This window comes from Mobula hypostoma, chromosome 6 (assembly GCF_963921235.1).
Source record: "Mobula hypostoma chromosome 6, sMobHyp1.1, whole genome shotgun sequence".
Classification (NCBI taxonomy): domain Eukaryota; kingdom Metazoa; phylum Chordata; class Chondrichthyes; order Myliobatiformes; family Myliobatidae; genus Mobula; species Mobula hypostoma.
In genome coordinates, this window is record NC_086102.1 from 131446678 (window position 1) to 131473841 (window position 27164).

Below are 27164 nucleotides of genomic sequence, written 5' to 3' on the forward strand. Positions count from 1 at the left end.
GGAGGAGCTTGTCAATAAGCCAAAGTCGTTTAAAATGTGAGGGAAGGAAAGGAATTTATGAAGTAAATACCTACATTAACCATGTTATTTGGTGATGGGCTTAGTTCTGATTTTTTGCTTTAAGTGATTTACTTTAATGCTATAAAAATAAGTTTTACAGTGGTATTGACAACATAACTAATTGAAAACAGTTGGTTTGTTAATAAGGGTGGCAGGATTCTAACTGAAAAATATCTTAAACAACTGTTATTAATTTGTATATTTTTATAGAGTATTTCAAACACATGGCCATTGTTATTTTGAACCAAACTGTCACAAGAAAGGATAAAACAAATAGTATCATAATGCTATCCAAAACACAACTATTTTTTGGTACTATAATCTGTCCAAAACACCATTGTATTAAACACACAGAACCAGAAATACTCACTCAACTTTCCCTCACACAACACTACATTATGGAATTTTCAGAATAAACATTATTTTCTCATTGTAAAAATATTTGACTGAAACTCCAAAGTATTTACATCAATCTTTAAACTAGTCAGTTACTTTGGCAGTTTGGTATTTAGATGGTTCCCTATGCTGAATCAAAGCCAGGATGTTCCATAAACACAAAAACTCTTCAACTAATGTTTCTTGACTTCTTATTTATCCTTCCTTTCTTTCAACACCATATGTTCTTCAGTGATGCACCCCACTGACAATATCAGAACATGACAGGTTGCAGGAAAGCATGTTGCCAAGGAACAATGCAAGCAGGATATAATGTACACTGTCAATTGAGAGCTGATCTGCAATGTACAATCCCTGCATAAAGCAAGAAGCAACACTGTATTTAATATCGTTAATCTCAACTTGTAAAAATATTATATGCATTTATATATCACCTTCGAATTGCTCTCAGGAAATTCCAAAATGTTTCATCTTCTATGACTTACATTTAGCTGCGGGTCACTGTTGCAATGTGGAATACGTAGCAGTCAATTTATGTGCAGCAAGCTCCCACAAATATCAAATTGCTATTAACCATATAATAATGGTTTCAAAACTCTAAAGAGAGTTCATTAATTCAAAACTCTTTCTCCCACTACAGATACTGCTTGACAAGCAAAGTATTTTCAGCATTTTCTGTTTTAGTTCAGAATTCCAGCATCCACGACTTTTTGCATTTCATATCAGTTTTAAAATTCGATTAAGGGCAAAGCACAAAAGATATTTTCCCTTGCTTTTCTTTAAATACTGTTGTGGGATCTTTCACACCTACAGAAGACAGGACTGGCACTGCTTATTTTTTCATATTCCTTATTGTAAATTAGAATTTTTATGTCTTGCACTGAACTGCTGCAAATTGACAAATTTCACAACGTGCAATATGTTCTGTAATAATAAATCTGATTCTGATTAATCTCTCATCCAAAAGATGTTACCTCTCAGTGCAGCTCTTATTATTCACAAAGCATAATAATCAGTTTTACTCTTAATGATAAACAGATGCATACTTTGAGGTTTTATACAAATTATATAGTGGTTAAAATTATTTTTTTTAAACCCAGAAATTAATTTACTTTAAGTTTCCAAATGGTTTCACTTCTGTGAACTGGAACCTTCCTCAAATGTTACTCATGCGAGTTCAGTTTTATTCTACTCAATTTCCAGACTAGTATTCAGTCTTTGAACAGCAAATAGGAAGCAAGTGTTCTTGGTTATTTTACCCCTTCTTTACATAATTGTCCTCAGTGTCTTGGAACAATAAAATAACTGACCCAGCTAAGTAAAGTTATCATGAATCAAATATAGTACATTTTGTTCTGCATCCCCCAGTACAACAGAGTACAATGCATCTAACTTCAGTCATCGTAGGAAGCATAATTATACTGAGATGCCACACAATTCAGCCATTGCAGCAAACATCTACTCTTACCAGCATAGCAAATTTTTAAAATGAAGAACCCCAGCTCCTTTTGTCCCCAACAACCTCCAAGTGATCCACTTAAGATAGAGATCGGGCACAAAACTTTCAAAATTGCTAAGTCCACGATCTCACACACTTCACTGAGTGATTAGCAACTAAGTTTACAAGTCTGGAGCAAAGCGTTTGTTTCAATCCACATTTCTGAAAGGAAAAACTGAGTTAACGTGAGAAACATTGTGGAGAGCTTCCACAGATGCTGCCTGACCTGTTGAGTTGACATTTTCTGTGTTTTTTATTTCAGATTTCCAGCATTTGTAGATTATTTTTTAAATGTTCAATCAACATCCCAGCTATAGTATTGAAAAGTTCTGGCAGCCATGCTTCTGACCAAGCTGTTCCAGCAGCTGTAACAGTGATCCTGCCCTTCAATATACACCTGACTCCAGATAACGGAAATTCACCTTTACAGAATTCATAAATCACTACCAACTTTTTGAGACATAGAATTAAATTTACTCTTGCAGATTCATAAATAAATAAGCATGAAATTTATTTTTTACCTCGCATTTCCTTACAGAAAAATAACTGGGGGGAGGGGGGTCTTGCTTGCTTTTCTGAGACCTGGGCCAGGCATCACAAGGCACTGCAAAGGTACTACTATTTCACTGGAATGAGAAACAAACCCAGGCCAATACTCCCAACATAACACTGTCCTGAGGCAGAGTTTCCGCCCAAGATGTTGCCAATTCCCTTCCCCAGAGATGTTGCTCAACCTGCCAGGTTACTCCAGCAGACTGTATGTTGCCCCTATTACACTCAGTGGACTCCATTGGGCAGGTCACACCATTTACATGCCCAAGACCAGACACCCAAAACAAGCATTCTCTTCCTAGATTAGTTACAGGAATAGATGATCGGCAAGATGGAGGAAGAGATTGAAGGGTGTTGTCAAAGCCACTTCAGAAAATGTGACATGATCAGTGGAAATGGAGTGGTAGCAGTTGAGATACCATTGACAACCTCAAATCAAGCCCATGAATCTGGAGCTTTCTGGAGCCCAATGTAAATGGTGTGAGGAGCACATTCACAAACCACTCAAGGGTCCACCCTGCCAGGCACCACCTAATCTATTTCTGGACGAGTCTGCAGGTCCTTCGTTCGCCTCATCAGGCACCTCGGAAGCCCAAAACCAAAGCAAATCAAAAAAAATCAGGCATTATTAATCACAAAGAAGTACTTACCTCAAAGACAATAACCATTGGCACCTGCCTGACAATATGGAAAATTGCCCAAGTAGATGTTCTTCATATAAAAAAAACAATACAAATCCAGTATGACTAATTACAGTCAAATTGGTCTACTCTAAATCAGCATATTGATGGAAGGTGCTGTTGTCAGTGTATCAAATGACATCTGCTTAGCACTGCTCTTTTAATCTTTGCCAAGACCGCCAGGATCCAAACCTCATTATTGCCTTGGTTCAAACATGAATCTAAGAAGTGAAGTAACAAGGGATATCCCTGTTTTACACAGGCTTAGACGTGGAGTGTGAGTGAAAACATTCTGCTTTGCTACATGAATGCAATGTCAAACACACACACTCAAGCAGCTTGAAACCATTCAGGACAGAGCATCCAGCTTGACAGGTACCCCACCTACCACCACTGTACCTGCAGCCAATAGAATCTCCTAAAACAGTGACTTCTACCACCATGGACAGGAGCTTCAAGCTCACGAGGACATGACCACCTGTCGGTTCCTCGCTAAACTGCACACCATTCCCACTCAGAAACATATCACTGCTCCCTTATCATCATTGGGTCGAGATTCTGGAACTATCTGCTCAACAGCATCATGTGACTTCCTTCATCAGAAGAAATGCAGTGGTTCAAGAAGATGGTTCACTACCTTTTCACGGTGATGTAGAGATAGGCAATAAAAATGTGACCTCACCTGCTGAGCTCCTCCAGCATTTTGTGCCCCATATTACTCCGGATTTCCAGCATTTGCAGAATCTGTTGTACGTACATTAAATGGTAACCTTGTTAAGAGATCTGGGGGCATCACTGGCAATGACCAAAGCAATCCTTTTGGAATCTATGATTTTAGCTATGTTTTAAGAAATTGCCATTATCAAAGATAATTGGTGGTTACACCTATTCACAATCAAAACAGCTTTATTCTACCACCACCCCCAACCAATAGCACTAACTTATGGAAAACACGCAGAAAAAAAAAACTCCTTTCAGATCCCAATCCCAGATTCACCTATGTCACTCTCATCACTATATGTAGAAGGGTCTAGCATTCATTCGTATAATCAAGACACACTTCAACTGGAAGTTGCACAAACCGTACAAAATAAAACCCTCTTTCCTTTCCTAAGCCCTAGCTTTGCAACAGCAGCTACGGCATATACCAGTTGCTGGTCTCCAAGATACACTGTCCTAGGACCAACGATGATTTTTTCCAAAAGATATTTGTACTCTTGTGCCACTTACTGATTAATAACTGTCTGCAGTTTGCCGTGGTGCAGATCCTGTAATACCAGCTCACATACAGCAATGGACATGAGCAACTTTCTCTACTTTACACTCTACTCAATTGGATCTACATTAACATTAGCTACATTTTCCCAGTGGTTCAAAGTAAACAAGTAGTGTTGTTTCTCTTCAGTCAAACATCTAGTTACCTAATGTCTGTAACAATCCATCAGTTTTAGTTCCAGGCTTCAGCTTTTAGTCATTACAAACAGCTGCAACTTAGGTCAATTGTTTTCAATTTCACCTTTTATTACATCTGCATTTAAAATGGAAACAGCCAGTGTAAACTTAACATCACACACACACACACACACACACACACACACTCTCTCTCTCTCTCTCACACACACAATGTCTTGCTTTAAAATGACCACTTGCAGATAAACACCTTTGTTACAATAACTCCTTATTTCCAAGTGCACTCCATCTGAAGTCAACATCTGGTTTAACAGACTGAAATGCCATTAAACATCTTGGTTAATTTCCAAATACTGTTTTCAACAACTGACCACATAACAGAGCCCTCAGAGGAAGTAAGATTAGAAGATGGGAATTAATTGACAAGGCTTAGCAGATGATGTTATTCCAATTAAGCAATAGATTCTGTTCTTAAATTTATATATCATTTGTATAACCTCTAATTCCCATATTTAGAATTTTAAATCATCCTTCCATCCTTACACATATCAACCAGCAACAGTTCTGCATTACCTGCAACAAAGGAGATGTAATTACAATCTAACATTACAAAAACAGACATTGTTGGAGTATGCAGCAGGTCAAGCAGTTTTGTGGGGAGAGAAATGGAGTTTTTCAAGCCAATGACTTTTCATTAGACCTTTCATCAACACTGTTTCTTTCTCTCCATAAAAACATGGTAGGTTGTACATCTTATCACACAGGAGTACAAGATCAGTGAGTTGGGTTTCCACTTAACTATATTCAGAAGTGGAAGGCAGATGTCACCAATGGAATCATATCCTACCTGAGTTAGTCTATTCAATAGTCTGAACAATATACAACCTGGTCAATAATCTTAAATCAATTAATATTTATAGATAAGGCATGTGGAAAAGTCATTCAGTGAATCATTGATCATTGAAAAAGAATCATGCTCAAGTTCGTGTATTATCTATCAATCCACTGTCAACAACACAATTCAAATCATAATGATCACACAAATGCAAAGCAAAATTTTGCCCCATGAACTCTCAATAAGCATCTTAGCTTGGCCCGAGAAGCACTCAGCAAACCGTTTTATTTCTCATTCATCATCTGGACGTTTTCATGCTGGCTGATGCGGAAGTTTGGTGTAGATCTGTATTGAACACTAAACATAAATAGAAAGTATCTAAACTTGCCATACTTATAGCTACACACACAAAACGCTGGTGAAATCCACCAGCATTTTGTGTGTGTTGCTTGAATTTCCAGCATCTGCAGATTTCCTCATGTTTGCATACTTATTGCTAACTAGCAATGAGAGTAGAACAGATCATTCCAACTTCGGTTGTGGATCAGCTGGTTGCTATTTCACCTGTTGCAGAAAACCATGGGTTCAAGTCTTACCAAAAGTGATCAAAGGACTCTGACTAGCTAATGGGTGATGCTATTTAATGAATGAGATACTACACCAATGTCCATTCATACTCTGCAAAAGAACTCAGTGTCCCATTTCAAAGGTGATTAGAAGACCTTGTTCCTATGTCAGCCAATATTTTTCCTCAACAAACAACCTAGCCTGCTTATTTAAACCAGCATCACATTGCAATTTGCACAAATTTGCTGTATAAAATCTGGTTAATGTGTCTCTAATATTGCAGCAGTATCTCACTGGCTATAAAGAGTTTGAGACATCCTGGCTTTCAAGCTTTTTTTTATTCTATCAGGCTGAACAGTTCTACACGACATTCAAAACTGGTATGGGAAAAATAAGATAATTATCAAAGTAATACCAAAGTTTCAGCTATTTTCCTCAACTTTGTTTAGTTACTTTCTCCAAAAAGCATCCAAACCAAAAATCCTCTGGGGAAAAATAAACTACATTGTGTCAAATAATTACAAAAAGATAGATAAAATTTTATTTATACAATTAAAAACTGAAGTCCATTTCCTATTTTCCAGGAAACCTTATACAAGCTGTCTCAAGCCAGTTATGGGAAGATACCATCTTTCAAATAACACAGGGAGTTACCCTAAAGCTTTTGGTTAACTTCATGGCAAAATTGGATTTTTGCAAACCTTCATTCCAAAATTACTACCAGATGATTATGCACAAATACAATTTTCTGTAGATACAGAATTTACAAAACACTATCAAAGGTAAATTATATCTACTTGCATTTTTATGAAGAACTAACACGAAAAAGCACATGCACTGGATTACAACAATATTCTAATATACGGAGATTAGTCCTAAACCCACATGGGTATACAGATTCTGACACTGATGACACATTACTTTGCTCTGCAAAATTACTTATTTAAACACTTTAAGCAGACAACATATACCAAATTAAGTCAGGAAAGCACCTTCAATTTCAACTGTCACTAAGGACATCTGGTATTCAATGCCAGCAAAAGACTCACTTGGCAGCCCTGTAACCCGAGTCAGAAGGTTCTAGAATCTGGATTCAAGACCAACTCCAGACACTTGCACACGGTAATTCGATCTGACACCACAGTGCAATATGGCGGCAGTGCTGCACTGTTGGAAGTGCTGTTTCTCAACTGATACACTTTACAAGGCCCGACATCTTCCAAAGTCGTCACAAAATTTACCAGGGTACGACTTTAAATAAGATCGTGGAGTTATCGCCTTTGACTTAGTTAACAGTTAATCCTCTACTAACACCACTAAAATAAACGATTTATCCACCGTGATCCTACTGGGCCCTTCTGTGCGTAAGTTAGTTTTGTTTCCTATACCTTAGAAACATAGAAAACCTACAGCACAATACCGGCCCTTCGGCCCACAAAGCTGTGCCAAACATGCCCTTACCTTAGCAATTACCTACGGTTTACTCTCCTTAACATTACTGTCCTGGCCAGGAGAGCCCTTCAATTAAAACCAAATTAACTGTTGGTCAGGTTTCTTGTGGGCTTCATTGTGAAACACTGCACCATCCTACACAAGCGGGTTCAGCATATCACACACAAGGAAGTGCCGGAAACACTTAGGTCCAAGGTTTTCAGTTTCAACCCGAACATGAGACTCTCAGCTGAAATTTGAGCAGCTTTACCTCATGTGGTTGAAGTTTCTCAATTAAAAGAAATAATCTTAAGGGTCTGCAGACAAGGTACAAACATGCCACCACTCTTCTCAGATAGATAGATAGGTCAGGCATAAAGGAATACAGTCCCAATGTGGACAGATAAGATTAGGTAGATAGACACAAAGGCTAGAAATGGACATGATAGGCCAAATGGCCAGTTTCTATGCAGTATGATACCCAAAGCAGGCAGCCTGATAATATAAGCGTGACAATAACAAATTTTGAAAAAAAAAATCAAACCAACTTCTTAGGTGGGGAAAAATAAACACCAGAGGTCAACAGACAGTAGGGATCATGCCAAGGTGCAGGTTAGAAGCTTGCTTTCCACAGTTTCCATCTCTATTTCATCATTTAGGGGAGAAGGAAATAAGAGGGAATAATTGCCCTCAATAGCTCCAATATAATGTATAGCTGACATAAAGCAAGAATGTCAGAGGGCTGCGAGTGTGTCACCCTCAGCCTACCAGCTCATTCATTCTCTTCAGCTCAGGGGAAACATAACATGAGAGATGATGGAGTAATTTTGCACTTCATGTTGCCTTCTCCACTTTCAGTAGGAAAATTTAATTACATAGCAATTATTAACTAAATTTTTCACTCGCAGGTCGTGCACGGTTAAAAGACAGCAATATTTCATTTCCTTTATAGATACACAATAAAATAAACCATTTTACAAAACAACAACATAACAAAGAAATGGTTCACTACCTACTTGGGGTATCTGCAGTGATTAAAAACACTTTCAAACCTATAAGAAGATTATGTACTTTCAAAAGATGAAATCTGATTGATGCCTACATCTGGAGATTTTCATTCGAAATCTATCAATGGCATACATTATGGAGAGGATTTCTTGACAGCCACAGAGTGCTGCAAGTAAAATGGAAACACAAATATCATTCATGACTTGCCCCTGCGAGGCAAAAAAAAACTAAATAAATGTATTTTAGAGCCATGTTATATAAATTATTTTGGCCATCATTCTCTTTGCGTGACCTTACTTAGAGCAGTTAATGAAATAAGCCTAAAGTACACATTCTCATCAGGAAGCAAAGTAGAACATTACTGAAGGTTGAACAGTACCGAAATCAGTGTGACAAAGAAAAAGTATCACTAAGAACCTCTGTTAAACAAACTATGTGTTCAAATGCAGTGTACATCAATAAATACAAATCTATCCACAACATATTTTTAAGAAATCAGAATTATTTTCGTGAAATCAGTTTAGTAGTTTCATTAATGGTTTACATTCACAAGCACATTTAATTTCCCCACAAAAAGATATATTTTTTTCAATTACCAAACATACAGGCATTAAATATCTGCTAGGGAATCTGCCGAATGTCCACTGCAATTTGGTCAGAGATTTTGTGACAACTCTGAAGAAAACGTAGCAGTGCTGTTTCATAAACAGAACAGATTGTGTAGATGCTAGAAATCTAGAGTATCATACATGAAACGCTGGTGGAATTTAGCAAGTAAAGCAGCATGTATGGAGAGGAATAAAGAGTAGATGTTCCACGACAAATGTTGTTTTGCCCCGAGTTACAATGCATTATTTCTCCATACACCTTTTGCCAATTACCAACTATGTTATCTTCCAACCTTCTTGACTTCAATCATGTCCAGAAATCCCAACATCATCACGTGGGTAAAACTATTCCCAAAATACTGCATTCCACTTTCACCCAAACACATCCCCTAACAACCATCTCTGAAGACCAATGTCTGTTCAGCATTTCCAATGTACTGGTCTTAAATTTTATAGGAGATCTTTCTCTCTTGCAACACATTTGATCTCCCAGTTCCCTGATTTTTCTGTTTTTTTTTAAACTTTACAGTGGGTGATACACTCACTCAAATTTTATTCTTAAACAGAGATTCTATATTCTCTTTCCACAGTAAATTAGACTCTTTTGACAGTTCCATGAATTCACTATCACCATCCGAGTACTCTGAAACTACTCAGCAGCCTACATCAAACTTGACATTAATTATCTGTGGCTTCAGTAGCTTTCCGTTTTCATTTCTTTTATCTTTAGTAACCCGCACTGCTACTCTTCAGCTTCACAGGGTTCTGAAGTAAACATGAGGGACGGGGGCAAGAGTGGGCCACTGTTATAATCCATCAGGCAGGTTTTGACAATGCATTTGAAAAGAAGTGACAAAATGAGAAGGCTTAAAAAGAGAATCTGAAAAATAACATTTTATTCAAATATTTTGAAAGCCACAGCTGGTGACGGAGCACACTGTATTTTAATGATGAAATAATTGCTACTCAAAACTAAGGAAATCATCTGCTTTACATAAATCCACACAAAGATATACTAAAATGTAAACTTCATAGTATTTCAAAACAACACAATGCTATCAGTGACTAAACATCAGAAGTGCATTTAATTCTACTGAATAAATAGGTTTGCCATACTCCAAATCTGATTGTTAAAAGAAAATACAGAGAGATGAGAAGGAAGGAAAAGTTTCAATGTGAATAACTGAACGAGGAACATCTCTTTAAAGATGATTGATTGCCCCCTTCTAAACAGTTGTCACCATTTGTTCAAACTAAGATTGTACTAATGGGGATTGACCACGTCAAATCTCCCAGGTAGAATGGACACCACAACTCAAAATCTTAATGTACTCACTGCCATTTTTATATTAAGTGAATTTCAAATTATCAAATTTGCCACCACTTTCAATTAACTCTATACTACTCTGTACATTTGGGTACATTTCTAAAGTATTCTGTCGGCTGTAAAGTGTTTTGATATTTTCTGGAATGGACATGAAGGTTGAAATACAAATGCAATTGTTCCATCATTCTTCTCCATGGTCAATGCAGCAACTTAAAAGTCTTCTTACAAACATTTAAAGCCATTGTTGGATCATTCATCTAAGCATGGGTTAGCACAGCTTTGACTGACTTGCTCTCTATAATAATCGGAAAAAGCTTTGAACAAGAATGACTGCTTTAAAATTCTCACCCCAAACCACTGTGCCACTGGAGCTGACAATGCAGAGATGAGCACAACTAACATCTGATACAAATGCATTTAACACTGGGTATCCAAGACAAATTTTTCTTCCAGTGTGATCAAGAAATAGGCCACTCACTCTAAAGTAACAGCACAGTGCCCATATTAAGCTCTATTTGTATCTGTAGTTCAACTGCAATCTCTGTCCCGCAAACTGCAGATTGGCAATGGTAGTTCCCCTGATGACCAAAGTTCAAAGTAAATTTTTTTCATCAAAGTACAAATACGTTACTATACTCTGCTCTGGGATTCATTTTCTTGCAGACAATCACAGTAAATACAAAAAACACAATATAATCAATGAAAGACCACATCCAACAGGATGGACAACAAACAATGTGCAAAACAAACTGTGCAAATACAAATAAACAACAATAAATAAATTAGCAATATATATCGAGAGCATGAGATGACCAAAGATGAGCAAGTGAAATCTGTTTACTGAAGACCATCAGTGCTAGGACTTGTAAAGTATGAATTTCATCTTTCCTTTTGATTAGGTGTCGTCTCAGATCTCCTGTAATCTGTCATGAAGCGTTCATTTTCTGCAGGAGTTTTAGCAGCTACAATAACAGTTGTATATCAAGTCTTGTAACAAAAGAAAGAATTGATGAAGCAACAAAGAACTGGTTGGGCCAGAGATAGCACCCTGAGAAATTCTAGCAGACACTTAGGAAATGTCATCTGGACCTGTCTTTTTTTTATATACATGTCCAATAAACTGCTGCTTTAAACAGAGTAAAGCAAAATTGCTTAAAAATGAAGAATCACATTGCGGAGATCTCAGAAAGAGACTAAGTAGGATCATACAATTTGATTTTTGTAGTTTCAAATTTTTTAGTTTATCTCCTGCACTCTTAAGCTATTCTATTTGGTATCTGAAATGAATATATCACTCTTTTGTCATTTTGTTTAATAAACGAGCCAAGAGAACTCTTTTCTAATAACAAATTCAATAAATCAAACCTGTGGATAACTATTTGGAATATAAAATATAGTCACATTGATTCAGTGTACAATATTTTTTAACTCTTCTTACACAGAAAAATATATTCTGAAGATGTATAATTTTATATTTCCTTAGAAGTTTGCGAAGATGCAGCATGACATCTAAAAATTTGACTAACTCTATAGATGTGTGGTGGAGAATAGATTGACACAGCCTAGTATGGACACACCAATATCCTTGAATGAAAAATCTACAAAAGATAGTGTCTATAATCCAGCCTGTCATGGGTTAAGCCTTCCCCCACCATTAAGCACATCTACAAGGAGTGCTGATACAGGAAAGCAGTATCCAGTGTCAAGGACCTAATCGTCCAGGTTCATGCTCTTTTCTTGCTGCTGCCATCAAGAAGCAGCGACAGGAGCTTCAGAACCTGCACCACTATGTTCAGGAACAGTTATTATTCCTCAACCATCAGACTCTTGAACCAGAGCGAATAACTTCACTCAATTTCACCTGTCCCAATACTCAATTTCAACTGCTCCTATAACTTATGGACTTACTTTCAAGGACTCATCTCATGTTCTTGATATTTATTATTGATTTGTTTGTTTGTTTGTTCACTCACTCTGTTTTGTATTCACACAGTTTGTCGTCGTTTGCACAGTGGCTGTTTGTCCATCCTGTTGGGTGCGGTCTTTCATTGATTCTATTGCATTGCGCTTGGATTTGCTGTGTGTGCCTGCAAGGAAATGAATCTCAGGGTTCTATACGGTGATGCATATGTACTCTAATTTGAACCTTTAGAACTTCTATAATCTTACCCTGACATGTTTTCACACATTTACTCCCCCCCACCAAAATGGTAACTAATTTCAAAATAAATCAACATAACTTGGAGCCTCTAGTGCATTTAAAACATACTGCAATTGTTGCACACTTAACAGTAAACTTAGAATTGACTTGCTTTGAGCAGAGACAATTCACAGGAGTTGAAATGCATTTTTTTTAAATTCTTCTGAGATCACAAGATACACCTCCAAATTTGGTCTCCAAAGTAAAACCGTCCAAAACACAGAGAATAATCATTACAAAGATTAAATTGGTTAAGCAATTAATAATTAATCTGCCATTAATTAGAAGATCTTTTAAAAAGTGGTTGCAATTGCAAGACTAAGCAACAATTGAATTAATATTTCTGAATAATTTACAAGAAAATACCTTACCATTTTAACCTGCAGAGATACTGCCTTAGTAATTCACTCATTCACTCATCTTCCTCGATGTTCACTCTGCCCTGCACGGCGCTGAGGCTGTGAGACTGCTCCAGCTGCTATGCGCTTCATGTCTGCAAGCTTTGCAGTGATTTGCCCTGCTACATGATGAACTGAGGCAGAGGCTACAGGCCGACTCCAGCTGTCCCACAATCGGGTCTATGGACTCAATATGGTAGGGAATGCTGTTGCCTGCTTCTTTTTTTTGCATGATTTGTGTTTTATTTTCTCTTCCTCTGCACATTGAGCGTCGTTTTTTTAAAAAATTAGATTCTTCCCGGTTTCTTGCTTTATGACTGCCTGTATGCAGACGAATCTCAAGGTTGTATAATTTATACATACTTTGATAATAAATGTACTTTGAGTCATTTGAATACAGTGCATTCAGTGATCACAATGTGGTTTCCTCCACATTGAAGGAACCAAAAACAGACAGTGACTTTTTTGCAGAACTCATCCATTCCTGAGCCTAAGCTTCCAGTTGTGTCGCTTTAGTTCATAATTCCATTCCAACCAATCAATTGTGGTTTAATAATGTCCAGTGCATGCTCAAGGAAAAGCATTTTATCTCCAGAGTAGACACGTTGGAGTTGTCAGGATTCAATATCAGAACAACTTTGCAGCATCTGCGGCGTCTTGTACCACAGTTACAGCTTGGTTTTCCTCTTTCCTGTTTCTTTCTTCTACTTACATCTCTAGACAGATCAGCTGCATCTAGCATGCCTTCACCATCACCAACATCATTTAGTCTCTCTGATCTCTGCCCCATCAGCCATTCCCTTTGTTCTTTCCATCTGCACCCTCCTCTCCATCTCTGCAACTTAAGTTATCACTGATTTCAAATTCTACATCTGACAAAAACTTATTGGATTAAACTTTATTGTCATTGTGCCGAGTACAGATACAAAGCCAATGAAATGCATTTAGCATCTGACCAGAAATGCAAAGAATAGTGTTATTTACAAAATAACTGCGAATAAAATAAGTGCTGCAGCACACAAATATAAAAGTACTGAGACAGTACAATATGGATGCAATACTGCTTAGCACTGTGATGAGAGGTTCAGCAGGGTCACAGCCTCAGAGAAGAAGCTCCTCCTATGCCTGCTGATGCAGGAGCGGAGGCTCCTGTAGCACCTACCGGATGGGAGGAGAGTAACAAGTCCATGGTTAGGGTGAGATGCATCCCTGATGATGCTTTTCGCCCTGCCCAGGCAGCGTCCTGGAATGCCTTATTAACCTGGAATGGTCACTGCTTCTCTTTTTACAGTGCTGCTTAATTTGCTGGTATTTCCAGAACTCTCTGGTTTGTATTTCTGCCAGCAAACAGGTCTGACTGGACTGGATGTAAATTTCAATGGCAAGGAAAAAAATACATGAACATAATGTGAAGTCTGAGACTGAACATTATCTTTTAAGGGTTGAGATGTTTGGCATTTGTGGCTTTTACTCACGCACTAAAGTGGGAGTGTGTGGAGTAGCCATGTGACTACATTATGGTGGTGGACTGCTTTGTTGCAAATGTGTCTCTGTCAACCGCAAGTCTTGCAAAACCCTGTGAGTGGTCTATTCCATCAAACCCAACTGCAATTTGTACCAGGCTACTGGAAACAACTATAATCATCACTGAATACTTGGTTAATAGCTCAATCTAAGCATAATGTGTAAGGCATCTATTAAGCCACGGGTCTTTGCTCTAATTTCACCCTTCAAACTATTAATTAAGAGTCCTAATAAACATAACTTCTCAGCAATGACACTAGCCCATCCATCCTCCTCCACACCCTCTTTGCGAACTGGCAGTGTGCAAAGAGGTGGGTCACAGACTCCTCCTCACTGCAGTCCTCCCGTGGGCAGTGGGGTGCGGAGACGACGTTCCGGGCGTACAGGAGGGCTCTGACTGGGAGGGCCCCTCTCACCGCCAGCCAGGCGAGGTCTTGGTGCCTGTTGGTTAGATCTGGCGATGAGGCATTTTGCCAGATGAACTGGACAGTCTGCTCCGGGAACCACCCCACTGTGTCCATCACGTCCTTCTCCTGCAGTGCCTGCAGGACACTACGTGCCGACCACTGCCTGATGGCCCTGTGGTCAAAGGCGTTCTCCTGGAAGAACTTTGCTACGTAGGACAGGTATGCCGGCAACGACCAGCTGACTGGGGCGTTGCGCGGGAGTGGGGCCAGACCCATCCTTCGTAGCCAGGGCGACAAGTAGAACCTGGGCACGTAGCGGTACTTGGTGCCCACATACCTGGGCTCTACACACAACCTGATGCAGCCACATACGAAGCTGGCCATCAGGGTGAGGGCGACATTGGGGACGTTCTTGCCCCCGTTGTCCAGGGACTTGTGCATGGCGGTCCGTCCCACCCGCTCCATCTTGGATCCCCAGACGAATCTGAAGACAGCCCGGGTGATTTCCGAGCTGTAGGAGCGGGGGACGGGCCAGACCTGCGCCAAGTACAGCAGCCCTGAGAGCACCTCACACCTGATGACCAGATTCTTGCCCGTTATCGACAGGGAGCGCCCTCCCCACAGTCCCAGTTTCTGTTTCACCTTGGCAGTCCGCTCCTGCCAGTTCTTGTTGCACGCCTCCGCCCCTCCGAACCATATCCCCAACACCTTCACGTGGTCAGACCTGATGTTGAAGGGGACGCTGGATCGGTCGGGCCAGTTGCCGAAGAGCATGGCTTCGCTCTTCGTGCGGTTGACCCTGGCCCCCGACGCTAGCTCGAACTGTTCGCAGGTGCCAATCAACCTGCGAACTGACCTCGGATCAGAGCAGAAGACGGTGACGTCGTCCATGTACAGGGAGGTTTTCACTTGGGTCCCTCCACTGCCTGGCAGCGTCACCCCTCTTATGCCCTCATCCCTCCTAATGGCTTCCGCAAAGGGTTCTATGCAGCAGACAAACAAGACAGGGGAGAGGGGACAGCCCTGCCTGACTCCAGACCTGATGGGGAAGCTGTCTGTTTCCCACCCGTTGACCTGGACTGCACTACGGATGTCTGTGTAGAGCAGTCTGATCCAATTCCGGATTCCCTCCCCAAATCCCATTTTGGAGAGCACGTCCGCCATGTACGTGTGCGATATCCTGTCGAAGGCTTTCTCCTGGTCCAAGCTGACCAGGCAGGCGTCCACCCTCCTGTCCTGCACGTAGGCGATGGTGTCCCTCAGCAGCGCGAGGCTGTCTGAGATCTTCCTGCCTGGTACAGCACAGGTTTGGTCTGGGTGGATCACCTGTCCCAGAGCAGACTTGACCCTGTTGGCGATAGCCTTGGACAGGATCTTGTAGTCCACATTCAGGAGAGAGATGGGTCTCCAATTTCTAATGTCCTCTCTTTCCCCCTTCTGCTTGTAGATGAGGGTGATGATGCCCTTCCTCATGGACTCAGACATCCTGCCGGCCAGAAGCATAGCATTGTACACTTCCAGCAGGTCTGGGCCTATCCAGTTCCACAGAGCCGAGTACAACTCAGCCGGTAAGCCGTCGCTTCCGGGAGTTTTACCCGACCCAAAGGAACGGATGGAGCCTGTCAGCTCGTCCAGGGTCAGTGGCTGATCCAGACTCTCCCGCTTGCCGCCGTCTAAGACCTGCGTGATAGACGACAGGAAGTTGCGGGAGGCTGTGGATTCTGTGGCCTTTTCGTCGTACAGACCGGCGTAGAAGGACTTGCAGATCCTCAGTATGTCGGTCTGCGAGGACGCGACTGAGCCGTCCTCTTCCTTAAGGTTGTGGATCACAGAGCTCCCCCTGTGCACCTTTTGGAAGAAGAAGCGTGAGCACGTCTCGTCCTGCTCCACGGTTTGGACCCTTGATCGGAAGATGATCTTGGAGGATTCGGCGGCGAGGTTATGGGCTTGCCGGCCCTTCACCTCTCGCAATTCCTCCCTGACATCCACCCCCTTCGACTGCAGAAGGAGAAGTTGCTGCAACTCTGTCTGGAGTTTACGCAGTTCCCTCTGCTCCTGCCTTGCCTTCTGGATACCCTTGCGGATGAAGAACCTCTTAATGTTCTCTTTGGTGGCTTCCCACCAGTGAACCGGGGAATCAAAGAAGGCTTTCAAGGTTCTCCAACCTGTGTACTCCCTCTCTAGTTCCTCGATGTTCTCTGGGGTCAGCAGCTTAACATTCAGCTTCCACGTCCCCCTGCCTGCCTTCTGGTCCTCCCGTAAGCGACAGGTGGCTCTCAGAAGGCAGTGGTCAGAGAAGAACACCGGCGTGACGTCGGTGGACCTGACCGTGAGGGGCTCTGACAGGAAGAGGAAGTCGATCCGGGAGCGGGCTGAGCCGTCCGACCGTGTCCAGGTGGCTTGCGGCTGTGCTCCACCTGTGGGGGTGCCAAAGGCGTCGCGCAGCTTGGCCGTCTTTACTATTTCCCTCAGGAGTCTGGAGGTACTGTCCAGCCTGCCGTCGGCGCTGCCGGGTCCTCCAGCCGCATCAATGGTGCAGTTGAAGTCTCCGGCCAGAACGACCGGCTGGGACGTCACCAGCAGCTGTGGGAGCTGCTTGAAGACGGCCAGCCGCTCGCTCCGAACGGGGGAGGCGTACACGTTGATCAGCCGGAGCGGAGTGCCCCGGTATTTGACGTCTGCTACCAGGAGGCGCCCCGCAACCACCTCTTTAACTTGGGTGATTGAGAAGTTACCTCCCCGTAGCAGAATCCCCAGGCCGGAAGCGCGACAATCGTTGCCCCCCGACCACACAGACAAACCTTTTTTCCACCACCGTGACCACCTCCGGTAGTTACGGAGATGTGGTAGTCCGCACTCCTGGAGGAAGGTCACGTCGGTCTTTACAGTGTCCAGGTACTGGAGCGTGCTGACGCATCGCCCAGTACTCTTCAAACTTCGCACATTCAAGCACGCCAATTTAAGGTCTGCCATCATTGTAGGTCTCTTATTTTGGCTGCACTCCGTCCTCATCCTTGCCATCCTGAGCCTTCATTCCCACCGCCTTTGTGAAGTTTTCCACCTCCTGTGGGCTCAGGTACTGCTGGTAGTACTCCTCCGTGTGTGGCCGTTCTGGTTCTGGGCCCGGGGGGTTGTTGGCTTCCTGGGCTGCTTCCCCTTCCGGCTGCTGGGTGCCAACCGTGGCTCTGCTCCCGGATTCCCGGAGCTCGGTGTGTCTGCTGCTCTCCGCCTCCTGTACTTGGGGGGTGGCCAGCAGACTTTCCCCCTCCTCTCTCCTCCTCTCCACCTGTTCTGCCAGCCGCTTCTTCCGCTGGGGCTGCTGGCCTCCCCCAACTCCTTCCTCCTCTGAAGAGGACAGGGTACCAGAGGTTGTGTGGTTCCCTGCCCTTTTCTTGCGTTGCTCCGCCTTCTGTCGCTTGGCCGCCGCCTTTTGGGTCTTTTTCCGTTTCACGACCTTCCATTCCGTTTCCACCTCAGCTGTCCCTTCCTCCATGGACTCCTGCTCGTCATTTGCTTGGTCCTGGAGGGTCTGCAGTGGGGTGGCAGGTCTCGGGGTGCTTGCCCCTTCCTCCCTGGTCTCATCGTCCGCCCTGTCGGGTGCCTCTTCGGCAGTGCTGGCAGGGGCGTCCGAAACTGCCTGGGCCCTTTCAGGACCAGCACCTCCCCTGGTTGCCTGTGCGTAGGTGCCCCCACGCCTCGGGCAGGCTCTGTACAGGTGGCCGTCTTGTCCACAAAGGTTGCAGGACTTGGCCTGCGTGCAGTCTTTGGTCAGGTGGCCTTCAGTTTTGCAGTTCTTGCACATCACCACCCTGCACTGGGCTGCGATGTGCCCTGCCTTACCGCAGTTTCGGCACACCCTGGGTTGCCCCGCGTACACCGTGTACCCTCGGTTCCCTCCGATGGCGAAGACGGAGGGGGGGTGGATGACGCCGCCGTTGGAGTCCAACCTCAGCTTCACCTTGACCTGCCGTTTGCTGGTCCAGATTCCCAGTCCGTCCTTCACGTCTGCTGGTGTTCCTACGCTCTCCACATACCGAGCGAGGAATGTAAGGACATCCACCAATGGCACGTGCGGGTTGAACATGTGCACCGTGATTGTCCGTTCCTGCTGGGTAGCCGTGGCAAAGAGGGCCTGTGCTTTCAACAGCGACAGCGGCGCCTCTGTCCCCTTCAGCTGAAGCTGCTGGTACAGCTTCTGCCACCCTGCAGCCTGCCGGAAAGTCACGTCGAAAAAACCTGCGAAGTCCTGGACGCAGTAGATGTCGTCAGGCGTAAATCCGCAGCATTCCATCAAGACCTTCCGGATGAAGGTCTCTCGGGTGAAGCCGGTGCCCCCGTTCCGGTCTCGCACTGTCAGCCTGACAGTGTTCTTGATACCTTGGCCTCGAGCCGATGCACTGCTCGCTGCTGCCATCTTCCTCACTGCTGTCGTCGCTGGTATGGGGTGTTAGATTGGAGGCCAATCAGCATTAGGATCCACCCCTGCGTCAGCGCGAACTCTTTACCTCCGCCTTCTGGTCTGATAAGAACAGATACTACACTTGATCTTAGCCAAAAGGCCGAAAAGCGATCTCACGGTTTATCCCCAGCAGCTGCGTAACAGAGGACTCTCTGATCTACGGGCTGTTCCCGGGGACACACACGGAGACCAACGTCCGGTGCTGCTGGCAGATCATCAACTCGGTGAAAGATGCTATTTGGTCGGCCCGTAACTTGATGATCTACCAGCACATGGAGATGTCCGTGGGAGAATGCTGCCGACTGGCACATTCTCGACTGCAGGAGTACGTGCTGAGGGACGCACTGAAACTTGGTGCAGCCACCGCAAGGGCCCGGTGGGGAAGGACCACAGTATAGGTTTCTCCACCCGTGGGAGTGGGAGGGGTCGGAGGGCGGGGAGTATACCCCTCAACAATGAAATGATGTGGTATAAATACGGATATGTACTGTGTATAATGCAAACGTATGTAAAGGATGAAAAGTTATTGAATGGTTTATTGTATATATTTATTTTTGAATAAAGTATATTTTGAAATAAAAAAAAATCTGTATAATGCAAACGTATGTAAAGGATGAAAAGTTATTGAATGGTTTATTGTATATATTTATTTTTGAATAAAGTATATTTTGAAATTTTAAAAAAAAAACAAACTTCTCAGCAATGAAAATCATCCAAGGTGCTTCATTATTCCACCATTTACTGAGACCATCACTTCTGCTTCCTTTGCAACCCAAAACTTTCCTAGACCCATCAAGGTGGATGCTGAGAACTTGTTTGCCTTGGCTGGAATGTTTAGAACTAAGAAGTATAGTCACAAGAAGAATGGGCATCCATTTAGAACTGAGATAAAGGGAAGCAAAATAGGACTTCAACGTACAAGTACACTGATCATTAGAGACTACACCAGAGTTAGCAAAGTAATTAAAAAGCAAAGCATGTCTTCCTAGGGTTTAATTATAGAAAACATCAAAAATAGGGAAATTATATTAAACCTTATTGAACTTTGGTTAGAACACACTTACTATGTTTGTGTACAGATCAGGATAACGTAATGATACAGAGATGCAAGGAGAATGCAAAGAAAATTAACAAAGGCCAAGCATGAGGGCAAAGGCAATAGATATAGATTAAGAAAGAGAAAGGGAAGGTGGTTCAGATGGCACATGAACCACCAGTGTGGACTCTGTCTATCTGTCTATACTGTGTCATTTTATGATTATATTTTAGTCAGAAGGCAGTGAATATACGAAAAACTTCAGATAGATAAATACTTTTTGATCCCAAAGGAAATTACAGTGCCACAGTAGCATTACAAGTGCACAGATATACAAATATACAGATATTAGAATATTCTAATTAGAATATTAGTTTACAAATATCACACAAAGTTGTGGTTGCTCAAGTTTTTGAGGACAAGATAATTGGATTTTTGGGCACAAAGAATAAACAAGAGATATGGGGATCAGATCAGAAAGATCAGCGCTGGTCAACAATACACTGTGATATTATCAAATGGCTCGACAACTGCATGAGATACTCCCATTCCTATTCCTTCTTATTCCAGTGAAATATTAGGCTTTCTATAATGTCTTCATTTTTATCTCCTATTCTAACTGGCCTGCTTTTTCCTAGCTTTACTTCAAATTTCCAACATTGGCCACATTTTTAAAGAATACACTCCCGTATCCATAAATAAATGCAGAAGCATGAGAAGATGCAGCCTTCATTTCAAACTGAAGCACTGAGCAGGAAAGTTTGACAAAATACTTAGTGAAGGAAGATGACAAGAAAGCCACATTGAAACATATTGCAAGATCACTGGGATCACAAGCAATTTCCTCTTTGCCTGATGTTTTGAGGTGATTTTAGTGAGTTATCCACCGATGATTTTCAATCATCTGTCATGCATTCCAGGGTAAACAAAAAAACGAAACATGTTTTTAAACAAATCACCTTTTAGAGTCCTCAAGACAAATCATCTTATATTCATTAATTTTGGCAATTTTGGTAGGATTTTTTTTTGATAATTATATGTCACTATGGGTAGGAAGACAGAAGAATCCAAAGGAAAACAACAATTTAATACCAGTTATTGGCTCCAACTTGAGTTAAAGACTTCATACGGTGAAATGTGTCATTTGTGGCAAATCAGATCAGCAAGGATTGTGCTGAGGGCAGCCGGAAAGTGCGGAATGTTTCCCACATTAACATCGCATGGCCAGAGCTCATTAACTCTAACTGTAAGCCTTTGGAATGAGAGAGGAAACCGGAGCATCCGGAGGAAAACCACGTGGTCAATGAGAGAACGTACAAACTCCTTACAAGCAGCGGCAGAAATTGACCTGACTGGTGATCGTCAGCACTGCAAAGTGATGTGCTAAATGCTAAGGTACATATTTGAAATGTATATTTTTTCAGTTACACTGGGACAATAAAAAATGAATTATTTTCAACAACCAAGCCTGATGAAAGATCAAAATCCGATAAATTGACCTAAAGGAAGTCAGTTTTCTATAATTGGAAATAATTTTCCAGTCTTGGCTTTTGCTGCTTAAAACTAGTGGTTAAACAGTACCAGCTGTCCAGGAAATACCAAAACACTTAACACAAGACTGTATGGTGGGAAAAAAGATTTCTGTCCAATTGTTTAGTCACTGTGTGCAGCAGCAATCCTTAACCATCCATGATTCCCCGTGTCCTTAGCATGCACTTCCCCCACTTGGAGATGGATGAACGTCTTCAGCACTGCAATTCTCAGCCCACACAAGAGGCAGAATGGCGAGGAAGGATCAAAACAAAGCAGGAAAGATTGAAGCTCACAAATAACTTGCAGGTTTGAACAACCTGAAATTCAAGTATGCCAGTGGGATAAGGGACAGTATTTACAATTACACCATTAGGAGATATGCAAAAACCAGAAATTAGTCTTTAACACTGCCTGTTCTGTAATTCAGTAAACTTAAGGTTTATATCTCAGCTAGTCTTACCTTTAAATTTACAGCTCCAGGGGCCTGACATTTGAACCTCACCTTCAGTGCTGTCTGGAGGTTGAAGGCGTGAAATTGAGTGTCTGGAGCTGAAGGCTGAAAGCAGCCCGTCCTAAGGTTGGAGGCCTGTGTGTGTGAGGGAGTGGGAGGGTGGGAAAGAGGTTTGTTTTGCTGTTGTCTTGCTTTGTGCTGTTGGTGCTTGTGTTACTCTATGTTGTGTTCAACATGGCTGGCATGCTATGTTGGTGCCAAAATGTGCAGTGACCCTTGTAGGCTGCCCCCAGCACATGCTTGGGTCACCTGGTTAACTGTATGTTTGGATGGACATGTGATAAATGAATCTGAATCTGTCTTTACAGAGTTCGCATAACATGGGATTCCACCACGTGTCCCAGCTTCCTCCCAAATCCCAAACATGTGGTAGATTAATTGGCCACTAATTTTTCCCTTAGTGTGGCTTACAGCAAAAAGAATCAAATGGGAATTGATGGGCATGTGTTACAGAGAATAAGTTGAAGCTATAACTGAAATAAGGACCATTAGAACAGGAGTAATAGGATTGCTCCCCAGGAACTGGCATGGACCTAACAGGCTGAATGGTCTCCTAATCTATCACTTTGATACAAGATCATTTGAACTCTGTGTACTCCACTTAAAGATGGCCTTAACAAAGATATTCAGGCAGGAAACTATATGACCTGCAACCCACAGACAAGAAAATCTCTGTTGAAACTTGCTAGTTATTGCTAATTTAGCAAATTTCAGTTAAGACATTAGGAATGAAGTGGGATTAACACCAGGCAGCAGAAACCTTCTTCTCAACTGAGACCCAGGGTGGAAGAGAGGGAAGACAGGAAAGGGGGGTATGGGGGCAGGAGGCGGCAGGGGTATGGAAAGATGATAAATTAGTGGTCGTGGGGCAAGATCTAGGTTGTCCTTTTATCAGAATCAGCTTTATTGCCGCTGACATCTGCCATAAAAATTTGTCTTGTGGCAGCAGTACAATGCAGTACATTTAAAAAAATCACTATAAGTAACAAGGAAAATAGTTTTTAAATAAGTAGTATGAAAAGAGAGCAAAATAGTGAAGCAGTGGCCATGAACGGTTCAGAATCCAGATGGCAGAGGGGAAGAAGCTGCTCCTAAAATAATGAGTGGGGAAACTACAAAAGCCTTTGGTGCTTGTAAAGCTATCATTCTCAGTTCAAATCCTGCAAGCATTTCTTTAGCCTCTTTTCATTTCACTCCTACCCTTCCTGCACTCTTCCAGGCACTTAATATCTGACATAGCTGTTTCTTTTTGCCCTGGCTTGCCCTCAATAGACATCATCCAGGGAACTATAAATTTGGCAGTCGTTTCATTTTACCAAACCCCACACATCTTCATTATCACAAGCAAACCCCTTGCCATGCAATAAGCATTTCATTCTCAATTGTGAACCCATCTGCGAGAACAAATTCAGTTTCCCAATTCAAATTTAGACATTGGGCTTAATATTAATAGGAACAGGTTTCCTATTTCCTGAATGGAAACCACACATCTGTGTAGTGCACACCCTGTTAAGAAGTACATGTCTCTCTATTCATCTTCATTATGTCAAAATATAAAGTCATCAACACACCAGTACAAAAATCTCAGCATTTCTTCTAGATTCACATCAATCTAAACCAGACTCCTTGAATAAAGTGCATTTTGTTTTAATCTAATCAGACACCAATACCCTTTTCCTCTGATTAATTCATGTCTCTCTAAGTGAAGGCGAATCAAAATTATGTTCAGGTAAATCACTATTTAGGATTTCACCTCAGTGACTGATACTACAGTCAATGTATTCTCTCCACCCAGAATTACAGAATAAATTGTAGCTTTTATGTATAAACACAAGTTGTTTATGCTTTAGATTACCTGATTGTTTTCTTCCATTCTTTTTGCAGGTCATACCAAAGAGAGAACTCAGACCCTCTCCTTTCCCAGCACATAGTTGGTCAGTCAAAAGGAAGTGATCAGAAAGGAAAATTAAGTTCAGCGACATTCTCCCCACAGAATATTGCAAAGTTGCAGCAAATCTTTTCAACTTCAGATGATTTTTTCCTCATCCACTTCATGCACAGAGTAAGCTCTCTGAAAATTTCAAACTAAAACAAAGAAAAAGCTGGCAACATGTGGTGCCTGACTTTCAAACACACATTATTATCGCCCACACAAAGCTGCAAGCAAAGAATTTCTGACCAGAAGGATTTTTAACATATAACTGGAGGGGGTGATGCGGTTGGAGATAACCTCAAAAAATTTCTATCATTTCTGTTATGAGAGTGTCAATGCATGTGCCCTCATTGATCCAGTTCACATAACTTGCTAACTACAGGGACAGGAACATGAACTCATAAACTTACCAATAAGCTGTGGACTCTGAGGAAGCTGTGCATATATTTTCCACTAGAACTGTGTAATTTGTACACTACATCAAGTGAACTCATAATAACCTGCATTTATATGAACTTAACTGTGAAGCAACACAAAGAACCTTTCAGGACATAATCAAACAATACAGGTGAATCCTGCATTACAGAGGTTGCTGCTTTTTCACTAATGTATTGTTTCATGATTTTCTGCAACACAAAACTGTCTCACCTGCTCCATGTGTCAAGAAAAGTGTTAAAAAAATTTTATTCTAGGAATAAAAAAGTGAATAAATTCGATTAGAGTCAGAATTTTATTTGTTGTCTCAAATTTTTGAGTACTGATTTGGCTTGTGGTGCATTTTGTTGTTCTGTGCTGTTCTGCTGTTGTATTTGTGTTGCCTGTGTTGTTCAGCTGAATATTGTGCACATGCTATGTTGGTGCAGGAATATGTGGCAACACCTGCAGGATGCCCCCAGCACATCCTTGTGTTGGTTGTTAACGCAAACACACGATCACGTTTCAGTGTACATGTGTTAAATAAATGAATCTGACTTCGGTCAGGGGGGAATTTTCATAAATACATCAGCCATAACGCAAGAGACGCCTGTAAATAGCACTCTGCTAAAGAAAGGAATTATTATAACCCAGGTTAAATGTACTGAGATAATGAATAAAACTCACACTTACTATTGATCACTCCAACATGTGTGGTTCAGACAAGCTATTTTTGTTTTTGGTTGTGGCACTTACGCACAACAGAGAATAAATCACAACACAATATTCCTGTGTGATCTTAGTGTTCTCACACTTAAAAGTTATTACACAAAATAATTAAACATTTTTATTCGAGAGATAAGTTTTAAGGAGCTTCTTAAACACAGGCAGAAGAGAAGTTTATGTAATGAAATCCTTTTGATCATAACCTAAACAACTGAATGCACAGTTCCTAATCATGGGCAAAGAAAATGTGGAGTAAGAGAGTGAATTAAATGAAAGCCAGAGTTCTAAAGATTGTATGACTTAAACCTATGACTCAAAAGCAGGCCATTCAGCCCCTCAGGTTTTACCTGCCATTTACTATCATCATGGCTAATTACCTCAAATCCACATTCATGCCTCCCCACAATTTTTCAGCTCCTTGCTTAATGAAAACCTATTGACCACGGCCTTAGTAAAAGTTCAAAGACTCCATTTTCACTGTCTTTTGAAGAAAAGTTCCAATACCCCCCCAAAAAAAAACAGCCTGAGAAAAAGAATTTTGGTTTATTTTGATGTCAAATGGGCAACCCTTACAGTAACCTCTCAGTTTAATTTCTCCCACAAGAGAAAACATCCCCTCCACACCCCCCTCACTTTTCCAACTGCCAGCAAGAGTAATCCTAGACTGCTTTACCTTTCCTCATAAGAAAACCTGCAAATTCCACAGGAACCTTCTCTAAACTGGTTACGATGCACGAATATTCTTCCTTCAATAAGAGTAATGCTGCACATGGTATTCCAATGGGTTCTCAGCAATACCTTCCATTTAAGGAGAGGTTGGACCATAACAAGAATTTGAATGCAATCATGTGAATTTGATATTGGAGTTTCAATGGGGTAACCTGTAGTGAGGAAAACTAGGTAAGCTGGTTACATTCGCTAATGAACAGTGCTTGATAATTACAGACATCCCAACCTGCAAAAGCTCATTTCAGGGAGGTAGCACCATCAATTTACAGGAGACTCCCAGAACTTCCAGGAGAGGTGGGATGTCTGCAATAGGGTAGCTCCTTAGCAGCTAGCCAGCTAGTTTAAATAACGTTAGCTATGTTAATGAACGAATGGCACCTGTTAAACTCACCTCAACATGTCTTTTACAGCCTTAACCCACCATGGGCAATAGAAAAGTCACTGTTGCAAACAGTGCAGCGAGCAACACTGTCATTATTTTTGACCCCTATTAGGCAGGGGTACACTTTAGTATAGTCTGGGGTGAGGTGCGTTTTATATTTTCTTTTTTTGAAACACTCTGCCATGGCAGTGCAGGACACTAAATTGAACTGATGGAGAGACAGAGGTAAAGCCCGCCCACAGAGAAAACCGATAGGTCTACTTAGCACAAAGAGAGACCAATCAGGATGCCCGCTCCCACTCTCCCTCTCATTTCCGGGATATTGTATATAATTTGTGGGCGTCAGGGAACTGTTATTAATATGCGGGAGACTCCCGGAACCTCCGGGAGAGGTGGGATGTCTGTAATTATACCAAAGCAAAGGTTTTTTTTTAAAAATGGAAATTTGATTTTGTCAGGCATTGAAACTATACACACGATTTGACATTTTTCTCCCCACTCCCACCACCAAGAGACAGGCAACATATCTGGTACAAAAAC

The 27164-nt window shown here is 41.9% G+C and overlaps 1 protein-coding gene and 1 pseudogene across 2 annotated transcripts in view; both read right to left on the minus strand.

Annotated features, from left to right (window-relative positions):
- Positions 1-27164, minus strand: part of agap1 (ArfGAP with GTPase domain, ankyrin repeat and PH domain 1) — a 683413-nt gene that overhangs the window by 489277 nt on the left and 166972 nt on the right. The gene's annotated exons all lie outside the window — the stretch shown is intronic.
- LOC134348803 (U2 spliceosomal RNA) lies at positions 19341-19472 on the minus strand (annotated as a pseudogene).